This window comes from Papaver somniferum, chromosome 6 (genome assembly GCF_003573695.1).
Source record: "Papaver somniferum cultivar HN1 chromosome 6, ASM357369v1, whole genome shotgun sequence".
In the NCBI taxonomy this organism is placed as follows: domain Eukaryota; kingdom Viridiplantae; phylum Streptophyta; class Magnoliopsida; order Ranunculales; family Papaveraceae; genus Papaver; species Papaver somniferum.
This window is the reverse complement of record NC_039363.1, coordinates 139,827,709-139,841,885: the sequence shown is the minus strand read 5'-3', so window position 1 is coordinate 139,841,885 and position 14,177 is coordinate 139,827,709. Positions and strand designations below refer to the sequence as shown.

The 14,177-nt window shown below is 38.5% G+C and overlaps 1 pseudogene; it reads left to right on the top strand.

Moving 5' to 3' along the window:
* Nucleotides 1-12,304: 12,304 nt before the first annotated feature.
* On the top strand, nt 12,305-12,404 carry LOC113292143 (annotated as a pseudogene).
* Nucleotides 12,405-14,177: the final 1,773 nt, after the last annotated feature.

The following is a 14,177-nucleotide window of genomic DNA, read 5'->3' as shown; positions in this document are numbered from 1 at the left end:
CTTTGTCGTTTATTCTGGACGCCTTCTGTGGGTCGCAAAATTCTGTTTTACATCATTTGCTTGTCTTTCTCTTCATTGTAAAACACTTTTGAGCATCAATGAAATATTTTGAGAGGTTTTCCAACATGATGAGCAGCTAAATTCTTGGTGATTGAGGCAATGGAGGATCTATTCACTCATGTTTGATTGGTAAATTCTTTTTATAAATTCTTAATTATTTATTTTATTTAATTCACTTGGATCAATAAAAAAAGAGATAAAAATGGTTTTCTTAATTAGTTGTGAATCAGTTTGATGTTTTATGCTTAGAATTAATTCTTTGATAAATCATGCTTAAGGATTACAATTTAATATTTGGACACCTTATAGATTAAGAAGTGATTTAATGGAAAAAGAGCTAGATAATAATTATGAAATATTTTTGTAACCAATCAACTTGAAGTAATAGTGAATCCGGAGCCTTAGTCCATTTTAAATCTTGACATCACTCTTTGAAAATTAATTTGCTTTATTTTTATTAAAAAAAAAAGTTACCTTCACAAGTTCGAAAAGAACCCCTTTTACCACTACAACTACAATCACTTTTGATAAACCATCAAATTTTTGGCGCCGCCGACGCGGATTTGTGTTTAGGTAGCATTTTTTTTTAGATTTTTTTTTTTTGTTCTTCTTTACGTTTTTGGATTTTTTGTTTCCTTGCAGATTTTTGAAGTTGGAGCGAAAGTAAATTTTTCCAAAGCTTGTGGTGATTTACTTAAAGTTTGGGAGTGAAAAGCAAAGCTAAAGGAGCGAAAGAAGAAGATTTTCTTTATTTTGTAAAAGAGAGAAAAAAACAAAAGAGAGATTTTTTTTTTTATTATTTTTTTTTTTTTGTTTTTTTTTTTTTTTGTTTTTACTTTATTTTGGCACTTTATTTTGGACTTATTTGGACATTTGGACTTTTATTTTTATTTTTAAACCCTACGGAAGGGTACCCTTAAATACAAACTGTTGCAGGGAAGGACGACGATTACATATCGTCTCGGCCCCTCGGGTTCGCACACGACATAGGAGTCGTGGCCCGAGTCGACTTCAGCGGTTCTTCGCCCGTCTGGTACGGGAGGTAAAATTCTAAACACCCGCGAATCTCCTGCAAGCGGGTTACTGGACTCCTTAAGGTGAATATATGCTGAGGACTTGAATATGGACTGTTTTTAAATTCCTAGTAAAGGGCAAGGACTGGACCATATAAGATAAGGGTTCGGATTTCATCACCGCTCCCTTCTTGCCCGCCTTAGGAAAACGAAACCTAAAGCGAACCTAAGCCTAAAATTTGGACTAGAAAGAGACCTATAGGGTATCGAGCTTAACAGGACAATCATTCGAAAAATATTGGTTACTCTTTTAAGCACACCTCGAAGTTCTTGACGGTTTCTGCGAGTTGAATGCGTGACTGCGCCGCATTGGATCGGTGAGGTTTTGGGTATCAAAGCTCCACTGAGCTTCCCTCGCCTCGATTCAACTTGCTTAAACTCGGATTGATTCCAGAGGGGTTTGCTCAAATTGTAACGAATTCCCTTTCGAAGGATTAGAAGCTGGTCTAGAAACAATCTAAGTGGAGCCATCATGCTTGTTGTTTGCTAGAAATCTTTAGGTTTGCTGTGGTAAAGTCGAGTCAGCCTGCTGTGTGTTGCTAGAACCTTCCTGTTAGGATTTTTTTTTTTATTTCTTTTGAATTCTTTTTAGTGTATGCCCGATTTTGTTAGGGCTTGGAAAAGAGATACTCTAGGTCGATTGATTAGCGAAAAACCTAGTAGTTCTTCTGATTTAAGCAGGGAGCTCGAAGACTCTTCTTTGGAGAGCCCTGTTTTTGGAAACTTCTGTTTTGAGAATCTGTCTCTTGTGAGGATAGTACCCCTAGTACTTCTGTTGTGCCAGCGATGGCAACTTTGAAAGATTACATGTTCCCAACTAGGACCAACCGAGCTTCATGCATTAAATTGCCAGCCACTACGGCTAATTTCGAGATAAAACCTAGTATTCTTCAATGATCCCTATATTCTTAGGAAAAGATGATGAGAACCCTTATTTTCATATTAGGGACTTTGAGGAAATCTGTGGGACAATTAGAATAAAGGACCTTACTGATGAAGTCTTGAAACTTAAGATGTTTCCCTTTTCTTGAGAGACAAAGCCAAGACCTGGCTTAACAACCTACCGTCTGAATCCATAGAAACATGGCAGGAACTTATCGCTGCCTTCTATATGAAATTCTACCCTAAGCATAAAACTGCAGCTGTTAGGCAGAAAATTAGTGCTAGTGTGCAACAAGAGGGAGAGTCTCTTTATAGGTTTTTAGAGCGATTCAATGATCTCCTATCTCAGTGTCCTCACCATGGATTTGATAATATGAAACTTGTACAGATTATTTATGATGGTTTAGACTATTCGACCAAAGCCATGGTTGAGTCTATGTGCGCTGGTGAGTTCACTAGTAAAAATGCTGATGATGCTTTTACCTTCTTAGGAGCTATCGCTGAAAAATCCCAACAGTGGGAATCTTGTGTTGAACCCCCTAAAAGACTCTTGGTCAATAGAAGTAGCACCAATATGGTAGATACGAGTTTTGCGTCAGATGCTAAGTTTGCTGCTTTGTCCAGAAGGTTAGAAGCTTTAGAAATGGGTCAGTCTAAAAATAGGTCCCTTGTTGAACCTAATAGAGCCTCTCAAGTCTCTAGTTGTGGAATAGAGCCCGATAATTCATTTTGGGAAGGTCAGTTAGTGAAGAACAAGCCCATGCTGTCTATAACAACTCTAGGTTTGAGAACCGTCAGAAGTTTGACCCATACTCAGAAACCTACAACCCTGGTTGGAGAAACCATCCTAATTTCTCTTGGTCTAAGGGCCAGAGTCAAGGCCAGTCTAGCAATTCTCAGCCTCCCCCAGGTTTTGGTTTTAAGAACTCTTCAGGTCAAACCCAGTTTCAGAACACTTCCGAGAAAAAGATCTCTACCTTAGAGGATACTCTCACTATGTTAGCAAATAACCATGAAATGCTAACAAAGAACCACATGAGCTTTCAACAAGAAACTAGGCAAGAATTGAAGAATAATTCCCAGAGTCTTGCCAAATTAGAACTTCAAGTAGGACAAATAGCTAAGTTCATAAGTGAGAGAGAAATGGAAGGTTCCCTAGTCGTACTGATCCCAACCCAAAGGAGAGAAATCGTACAATCATGTGAATGCTGTCACAACCCTAGGAGTGGAAAGAAAGTTGACAACAAGGTTGCCATGCCTGATAGTGAACATGTGTAGTTCACCCTGCTGAGCCAGAAAATGAGGAGACTGATAGAGTCTCCAAGAGACCAATGAGGGTCCTGTTGAGCCCGGCTTTTTCCCAGAGCCCCTTTCCCCAGCTGCTAGTTCCGACTAAGAGGGAGTCCAACTTTAATGATATATTGGAGGTTTTTAAGCAGGTTAATATCAACCTTCCATTATTAGATGCAATTAGGCAGATTCCCTCTTATGCCAAGTTCCTTAAGGACTTGTGTACGCGAAAGCGTAAGCTCAGTGTCCAGAAGAAAGCCTTCATAGCTAGTCATGTGAGTTCTATTATTCAGAATACCACTACTCCTAAGTATAAAGACCCAGGGTCCCCTACCATTTCTTGTACAATAGGTAAGTACCGTGTTGAGAAAGCGTTGCTTGACTTAGGAGCCAGTGTGAACTTACTGCCATACCATGTGTACCTTAAGCTAGGACTTGGTGAGATGAAACCTACCCAGATAACACTCCAGTTAGCTGATAGGTCCGTTAAAATCCCTCGTGGTGTGATCGAGGATGTTCTTATTGAGGCGACAAGTTTATTTATCCAGTGGATTCGTAATCCTAGATACCCAACCTGTCCCCGACCCAGAGAACCAAATACCTGTGATTTTAGGTTGCCCATTCTTAGCTCGTCTAATGCGATCATAAACTGTCGAAATGTATTATGAATCTATCTTTTGGTAATATGACTATTGAGCTGAAATTTTTAATATAAACAAGCTACATTCTGAGCTAGATAGCACATGTATTGAAGAGGTGACATGATAGGAACCTTAGTTCAGGAGTCATTACCAAACATCGTATCGGAAAATACATTGGAGAGTTGTTTATCCCATTTTAGCCTGGATTTCGACGATGATAGTAACATTGAACAAGTAATGCTCTGTTGGATTATGTTCCTATGTTAGATATTGATATATGGAAAGATAGGTTCGAACCATTACTAGCTTCTGAGTCTATCTTAATACCTTATTTAAAAGAGCCTCCTGAGTTGGAGTCTAATTATACATTTTTTTCGGCCCACCCGAGTCTTTCCCTGTGATTATAGCCTCCGATTTGGATAGTGATCAGGAAAGTAGTCCAGAGACCGTGCTTCAAGAAAATAAGGAAGCCTTAGAGTGGACCATAAAGATATGAAGCAAGCTAAGGATGAACCACCTGATTATGATTTAGAGAAAGCAATTGACCTTTTTCAAGAACCCGATGGTCTAGAAATTAGGAACATTGTGACTAGTCATTGTAGAGGCACCCAAAATTCTAAGTTTGGGGGTAGAGATTGTCAATTATCCCCAATAGAAGTCCCTAACTTGGGACTCAAGCCTAGTGCATCTGAGGTATCGCTTGAGTGTATTCAGACTCCATAACCTGATCCGCCTGATAATGTCCAGGAGAAAATCCATATGTTAGAGACCCGTTTCTCGGATGAATCTGTTTGCCGAGACACTCATATGAAGCCCAAGTGGGCACCTCAGATAAATCCAGTTGTCTTGCGAGAAACTTTAGATCAGGTTGTGCTCTATCTGCTCATTTTTCTGATCTTGAGCATTTGTCTCCTATTCGTGGCAGTTCTATTTGGTCTTATGGACCCACAATTATTTCGACTATTGGTATACGACTTTGGAAGGTGAAAATTCTTTTTGAGGTATTTGATGTCTAGCTAATGACTATAAATTTAGCATTTACTGGGAGGCTCCCGTGTTCATGTGATACGGTAATATCCTTCCTTATTTCTTTTCCCTCCAGTGGTAATAGTTTCTCCTTGTTCATGCTTTATTTTCATCCTTAGAACATTGAGGACAATGTAAGATTTAAGTTTGGGGGTGGGGAAGAAACACTTTTTGTCACCTTTTTGCAATAAATAAACTCCAGAGCCTAGAAATTTATGCCTATTGAGGATTGCACTAACTAATCTAAGTGGATGGAAGCATTTTGATTGTAGGAGTTTGAGGAACCAATCTGATTAGATGGAAACATCTAAAGAGTCTATTCATAAAAGCACAGAGCTCAGGTGTTAGAAATAACATGATAGTTTCACCATATCTCGTTGAGTCCTTTTCACTTCTATTTTTATTTTATTTTATTTTTAAACTATGTTTCTCTAAGTGATAGGTGGGGCCCACGATTCAAGTTGTTACCAATGCTAGGGTGAATTAGAGTGATTGAGATGCCATGAAAAAAAAAAAGAAAAAAAAGAAATTGAGACCAGACCATTTGACCAAAAGGAATAAATTCAATAAAGTCGACCACTGGTACCCTTGTATATGCCAGTTGTGTTGACCTAGAGTTAGGTTATCGACCACTGGTACCCTTGTATATGCAGTGTGTTGATATTAGTCAGACTAGTATCTCAATCCATTAGGATAGGTTCATTTTGGTGGAGGCCTTCAGACAGATATGGGAAACGCCGTTCACTTAGTAAACATCAAAACCATCTATGTTTTTCTATATCCATCTTCTTGATCTATCCATGTGATTAGTTTTGACTCCGAATATGATGTCCATAGTGCAACTATCTGAGTAGAGCTCTGTCACTTTATATGAATTTTAGTATGCTTGAGTGCAAACTCGTGTACATCAATTGGAATTTCGCATCAGGGTACTTCTTCCTGTAGTCAATAAGTATGCCAACCAAGGAGATTCTTTAGTGCCTTCCAAGGTTCTGCGTAGATAGCTAAGGTCTGGAGTATTAAGGTTTTGTGGGTATATCTCTGGTAATCCCTCCCGAGACTATAACTCGGCCACTAGGGCCACCTAGGGGTTTAAAGGCTTATTGCATACGCTAAATGCAATCGACGATGCCTGCGACAGTGAGTTAGGATTTTATTTTTTATTTGATTTGCTCGGGACTAGCAAATAATAAGTTTGGGGGTATTTGATAGACGCATTTATGTGTCTAATATAGCCCAATTGTATATTGTGTTAGTACCCATTTTTTGTACTTATTATGGCTTTTTATGTCCCTGTAGGTATTTCCGGAGAAATAAGCTTTTGCGGCGAAATTGGCTAAAAAAGTGGTTTTTGCGCTCGTGGGAGAAAATTACTATACGGACTCTCACTTTGGATAAGGGGTAACCTAATTACTAAGGGGTGACACATTTCCAGGCAGCTGCTAAAGGGACACCAGAACTGGATAGGGGGAGGTCTTCTTCAAATTTCAAATATTGGTTTTTGGCGGGAAAGGCCATGCATATCGCTGTTGAATTTTGATCCGATTGTTGGAGCTGTTTTAGGGAGATTAAACACCGGAAATTGATTGGGATGGACGTGATATGGATATAGAATTCTAGTATGGATGATTTCATGGGCTTAATTGGGCTAGAATATCCGGGAGAAGCAATCGAAGTTAAAACAGAGAGACGTGTCCTGTTGTGCACTTTCAAAGATTTTTGAGAGATTTCTGGAGGACTTTGACGATGGATTAACATGTACACGGTCTTATTCAAGTCTAGGGAAGAGTTTGGTAGCTATTTTATAGCTAACAGCACGTGAAAAAGCTCAACAGAAGGGATTATTCTCTCAACAGCACAGAGAAGAAAAAGAAAAGAAAAAGTCGGAATTTATACGAGATATTTGGGGTCTGTGGGATATATAAGAGTGGTTTCAAGTCATAAAAAGGGTTAGAAAAGTTTAGAGAGAAAGAGGAGAGAGTTCAGAGCCGAAACAAGGAAGATACCATTGATTGTTGTTGCTGCTGCTGCTGCGAGGAGGAAGAACGTGAAGAACAGACTCTCCAAGGACGTCGTTTATCAACAGTGACATCGACTGTCATTTGTGGGTCGTCGTTCTTCAACGACAACAGCACTTCAGCTTTGTAGTTGTAGTGGTAAAAGGGGTTCTTTTCGAACTTGTGAAGGTAACTTTTTTTTTTAATAAAAATAAAGCAAATTAATTTTCAAAGAGTGATGTCAAGATTTAAAATGGACTAAGGCTCCGGATTCACTATTACTTCAAGTTGATTGGTTACAAAAATATTTCATAATTATTATCTAGCTCTTTTTCCATTAAATCACTTCTTAATCTATAAGGTGTCCAAATATTAAATTGTAATCCTTAAGCATGATTTATCAAAGAATTAATTCTAAGCATAAAACATCAAACTGATTCACAACTAATTAAGAAAACCATTTTTATCTCTTTTTTTATTGATCCAAGTGAATTAAATAAAATAAATAATTAAGAATTTATAAAAAGAATTTACCAATCAAACATGAGTTAATAGATCCTCCATTGCCTCAATCACCAAGAATTTAGCTGCTCATCATGTTGGAAAACCTCTCAAAATATTTCATTGATGCTCAAAAGTGTTTTACAATGAAGAGAAAGACAAGCAAATGATGTAAAACAGAATTTTGCGACCACAGAAGGCGTCCAGAATAAACGACAAAGCTGAAGTGCTGTTGTCGTTGAAGAACTACGACCCACAAATGACAGTCGATGTCACTGTTGATAAACGACGGCCTTGGAGAGTCTGTTCTTCACGTTCTTCCTCCTCGCAGCAGCAGCAGCAACAATCAATGGTATCTTCCTTGTTTCGGCTCTGAACTCTCTCCTCTTTCTCTCTAAAATTTTCTAACCCTTTTTATGACTTGAAACCACTCTTATATATCCCACAGACCCCAAATATCTCGTATAAATTCCGACTTTTTCTTTTCTTTTTCTTCTCTGTGTTGTTGAGAGAATAATCCCTTCTGTTGAGCTTTTTCACGTGCTGTTAGCTATAAAATAGCTACCAAACTCTTCCCTAGACTTGAATAAGACCGTGTACATGTTAATCCATCGTCAAAGTCCTCCAGAAATCTCTCAAAAATCTTTGAAAGTGCACAACAGGACACGTCTCTCTGTTTTAACTTCGATTGCTTCTCCCGGATATTCTAGCCCAATTAAGCCCATGAAATCATCCATACTAGAATTCTATATCCATATCACGTCCAGCCCAATCAATTTCCGGTGTTTAATCTCCCTAAAACAGCTCCAACAATCGGATCAAAATTCAACAGCGATATGCATGGCCTTTCCCGCCAAAAACCAGTATTTGAAATTTGAAGAAGACCTCCCCCTATCCAGTTCTGGTGTCCCTTTAGCAGCTGCCTGGAAATGGGTCACCCCTTAGTAATTAGGTTACCCCTTATCCAAAGTGAGAGTCCGTATAGTAATTTTCTCCCACGAGCGCAAAAACCACTTTTTTTTTGCCAATTTCGCCGCAGAAGCTTATTTCTCCGGAAATACCTACAGGGACATAAAAAGCCATAATAAGTACAAAAAATGGGTACTAACACAATATACAATTGGGCTATATTAGACACATAAATGCGTCTATCAACTGGTCAATCTCAGATACACATCTCCTAATAATCTGGTCCGGACAATACTTAAACAGATAAGGATCGTCCCAAAAGAAATGCTTAACCTCGGCTAAAAACCTAGAACGATCTTGCTTACCCCAATGTTGAGGGGTTCGACTAGTAACAAGATAATTCACTATATTTTCATACCAAGGTGATTGGGAAACAGAGAATAATTTTTCATCAGGAAAGCTATCCCTTATACGAAGGGAATCACTAGGGGAACTAACAACTAGCCTAGACAAGTGGTCTGCTACTACATTTTCTGCACCCTTCTTGTCTCTAATGTCTGGGGAAAATTCCTGTAACAATAGGATCCATCTAATCAATATAGGTTTGGTATCCTTCTTAGATAAAAGGTATTTCAAAGCAGCATGATCTGTATAGATTATGATCTTAGAACCTAATAGGTAGGACCTAAACTTATCCAAGGAAAAAACGATGGCTAAAGTTCCTTCTCGGTAGTTGTGTAGTTCATTTGGGAATCATTCAGAGTTTTGCTATCATAATAAATCACATGAAGTAATTTGTTTTCTCGTTGTCCTAAAACGACGCATATAGCATAATCTGAAGAATCACACATAATATCAAAGGGTAGGTTCCAGTGAGGTGCCTGGACTATCGGGGCAGTAGTGAGTAAAGTTTTAAGCTTCTCAAAAGCCTCTAAACAAGCATCATCAAAGAAAAACTTAACATCTTTTGCAAGCAAATTGCAAAGAGGTCTAGAAATCAAGCTAAAATCCTTAATGAATCGACGGTAAAAACCTGCATGCCCTAGGAATGACCTAATATCTTTTACGGTTTTTGGGACCTGTAAAGTATTAATAAGGTCAACTTTGGCTTTGTCTACCTCTATACCCTTTGAAGAGACGATATGCCCTAACACGATTCCTGATTTAACCATGAAATGGCATTTTTCCCAATTAAGCACTAAATTATTTTTCCTTACACCTAGTCAACACTAATGTCAGATGATGCAAGCACTCATCGAAAGATGAACCAAACACTGAAAAATCATCCATAAAGACCTCTAAAAACCATTCTACCATATCAGAAAATATGCTCATCATACAACGCCGAAAAGTTGCAGGGGCATTACATAGCCCGAAAGGCATGCATCTATACGCAAAGGTACCAAAGGGACAGGTAAAAGTGGTTTTCTCTTGGTCTTCTGGGGAAATAACGATCTGATTATAACCGGAGTAGCCATCTAAGAAGCAATAGTGACTATGTCCAGCTAATCACTCTAGCATTTGGTCGATAAAAGGAAGAGGAAAGTGATCCTTCCTTGTGACCTTGTTCAATTTCCTATATTCAATACACACACACCATCCCGTGGTCACTCGGGTTGGGATTAATTCATTATTATCATTCTGGACTACAGTGATACCTGATTTCTTGGGGAAAACCTGAACAGGGCTGACCCACTTACTGTCTGAAATTGGGTAAATAATACTCGCATCTAACAACTTAAGCACCTCTTTTCGAACTACCTCTTTCATGTTAGGGTTCAGTCGACGTTGCATCTCCCTAGAAGGTTTGGAGTCTTCCTCTAAATGAATCTGATGCATACACACAGTATGACTTATAGCCTTAATGTCTGCTATAGTCCACCCTAAAGCTTCTTTATTGTCTTTAAGTACATTTACTAGCCTACTTTCCTGATCACTATCCAAATTGGAAGATACAATCACAGGTAAAGTCTCAGATGGGCCTAAAAACACATACTTTAGAGTATCGGGTAGTGGTTTAAGGTCCAACTTTGGGGGCTCTTCTAAAGAAGGAATTAGGGTAGTCTCAGAAACTGGTAACGGTTTGAACCTAGCTTTCCATATATCAGTGTCTAACACGGGGTTAGAATCTAATATACCATTCACCTGTTCAATAGTGTTATCGTCGTCAAAATCTAGACCAAAATGGGATAGACAACTTTCTAATGGGTCTTCAGACAAGATGTTTGGTAATGACTTCTGAACTAAGGCTTCTATCATGTTCACCTCCTCAACACATGTGTCATATAGCTCATGAGGTTGCTTACTGACATTAAAAATGTTCATCTCCATAGTCATATTACCAAAAGATAAACTCATCACACCATTTCGACAGTTAATGATCGCATTAGACGTAGCTAAAAATGGGCGACCTAAAGTATCTGGTTCTCTGGGTCAGGGACACGTTGGGTATCTAGGACCACGAAATCCACTGGATAAATAAACTTGTCGACCTCAATAAGAACATCCTTGATAACACCTCGAGGGATTTTAACAGACCTATCAGCTAACTGCAGTGTCATCTGAGTAGGTTTCATTTCACCAAGTCCTAGATGTAAGTATACATGGAATGTCAGTAAGTTCACACTGGCTCCTAAGTCAAGTAAAGCTTTTTCTACTCGGAAGTTACCTATTGTGCAAGCAATGGTAGGAGAACCTGGGTCTTTGTACTTTGGAGTTGTGGTGTTCTGAATGATTGAACTCACGTGACTAGCTAAAAAGGCTTTCTTATGGACGCTAAGTTTTCGCTTTCGCGTACACATATCCTTAAGGAACTTGGCATAAGAAGGAATTTGCCTAATTGCATCTAATAAGGGAAGGTTTATGGTAACTTGCTTAAAAACCTCCACTATGTCATTAAAGTTCGATTCCTTCTTTGTTGGTACTAATAGCTGAGGAAATGGGGCTCTAGGCCTAAATTCAGACCTTTCAGGAACCGAATTCACATCATCAGAAACTTTATCAGTCTCTTCAGCTACTGGTTCTGAGAGGTGATATCCCGAGGGGTGAACTACAGTATGTTCACTATCGGGCATGGTTACCTTATTGTCTACAACTCTACCACTTCTAAGGGTTCTAAAAGCATTCAATTGATTCGATGCTTTTGCACCTAATTCATGAACTCCTCTAGGGTTGGGTTGTGTTTGACTAGGAAACTTACCTTTTCCTCTCAAAGAATCACTTATCAGACCAACCTGGGTTTTTAACTCGGAAATAGCCTGACTATTTTCTTGTCCTATCCTGTTACTAGCTTGTAGACTTTGTTCTATGGATAACTGGAATTTTGCAGTTTGCTGAGTTAACAAGGCGAGAGATTCCTCTAAACTTAGGATTTTCTTATCTGACTGATTCTGAAACTGAGCTAGTCCTGAAGGATTCTTAGTATAGCCAAAACCTGGGGAAGCATTAGAATTTACTAAACTGACCATGACTTTGGCCCTTAGACCACGAAAGGTTCGGATGGTTTCTCCAACCAGGATTATAGGTTTCTGAATATGGGTCAATCTTTTGACGGTTATCAAATCTAGTGTTATTATAAAAAGCATTGGCCTGCTCTTCAATATTATGGCCTTCGCAAAAAGGCTCCACTCTACCACTAGTCTGGCCCACTTCTAAGGCTTCTAACCTTTTTTCTATAGCAGCAATTTTGGCATCTGATTCATAGCCTCCTTCTACCCTATTAACGTTTCCTCTACTTAAAAGAATTATTTTCTGGGGTGCCCTGCTATTTTCCAATTGTTGGGTTTTTTCGGCGATTTCATTAAAAAATTCCATCGCCGCATCAACAGTTTGGTTTTCAAATCCACCAGTGCATAGAGACTCAACCATGGTCGTTGTGGAATAATCTAAACCCTCATAAAGGATCTGAACTAGCCTAACCTTTTCTAAACCATGATGAGGACACTGGGATAATAAATCATTGAACCTTTCCAAATACCTATATAAAGATTCTCCCTCTTGTTGTGAAAATGTGCATATTTGCGTCCTAATAGACGATGTTTTGTGCCTAGGGAAAAACTTATTAAAAAAGGCAGATGTAAGTTGTTCATATGTCTCAATTGACTCGGAGTCCAAACTATACAACCATGACTTGGCCTTATCTTTCAGGGAAAATGGGAATAACCTAAGTTTCAAAGCATCATCATCTAAGCCTCTAATTCTTAGAGTACTACAAATTTCCTCAAAATCCCTAACATGGTAATAAACGTTTTCATTTTCTTTCCCTAAAAATATTGGGAGCATCTGTAAGGTCCCAGGTTTCAGTTCATAGGGTGCCTCCGTTTCAGCTAACTTAATACACGAAGGACGGGTAGTCCTAGTTGGATTCAACAAAGCTTTCAAAGTTGCCATTTCTGGCGCTATCGGAGCAACAAGGATTCTCTCCTCAGTCAAAGAACGTTCAAAAACGTACTTTTCAAAAGCCGGACTTTCTAGATTAAGGTAATCGAGACGCTTCAAACCACTAAGTTTCTCTTTAAAAATCTACCTAATGCGTCTCTTTTACGTTCAGGCATACAATAGAATTTTCTAAATTGGAAGGGTAAGCAAACACAGATCAAGGCCGACTCAACCAAATCAAACCTATTGATTTCTAGCAAACAAAAATCATGATGGATCCACTTAGATTGTTTCTAGACCAGCTTCTAATCCTTCGAACGGGAATTCGTTACAATTTAAGCAAACCCCTCTGGAATCAATCCGAGTTAACGTAAGTTGAATAAAGGCGAGGGAAGCTCGGTGGAGCTTTGATACCCAAGGCCTCACCGGTATTACAAGGCGGCGCAGTCACGCATTCAACTTACAGAAACCGTCAAGAACTTCGAAGTATGCGTAAAAGAGTAACCAATATTTTTCGAATGACTTTCCTTTTAAGCTCGTTACCCTATCGGTCTCGTTCTAGTCAAAATTTTAGGCTTAGGTTCGCGTAGGTTACGTGTTCCTAAAGCGGGCAAGAAGAGAACGGTGATGAAATCCGAACCCTTATCTTGTATGGCCAGGCCTTGCCCTTTACTAGAAAAATAAATGTCTGTATTCAGTTCTCAACATATATGCATACGAAGGAGTCCAGTAACTCGCTGACAGGGGATTCGCGAGTGTTTAGAATCTTACCTCCCGTTCCAGATGGGGGATGAATCGTTTGTAGTCGACTCGGGCCACTGACTCCGATTTATAGTGTACGAACCCAAGGTGCAGAGACAATATCGTAATTGTCCTCCTTCTCTGCAAACAGTTTATATTTAAAGTACCCTTTCGTAGGGTAATAAAAAAAAAATAATGTCCCAAAGTCCAAAAGTCCAAAAAAATAAAGAAAAAATACAAAAATAATAAACCCTAATACAGTTTTTTTTTTTTGTAAATAAAATAAACAAACCCTGAAATAAAATTGTCTAAAATAAAATTGTCTTCTTTTCTGTTCTTTTTGCTTTTATCTTTAGCTCCAAGTCTTTATGAAATCACCAAACTCCTTGGCTCAATTTTCTTTATAATCCAGAACCTGTAGACACAAGATAAATACCCAAAAACATAAAACGGACAAAAATAATAATAAAAAAAATAAAAAAAAATAAAATATAAAACCTAAAAACAAGTCGGCGGCGCCAAAAATTGATGTGATTTACAGATAGTGGTAAAAGTGGTTCGATTCTCAGACTTGTGAAGGATATTAATTAGACTTAAATTTTAATATTAAAATAGAAAACTCACTAAAAATTATAGCAAACTCAATCAAAGATGATGTCAAAACTAAAAGAAACACTGAG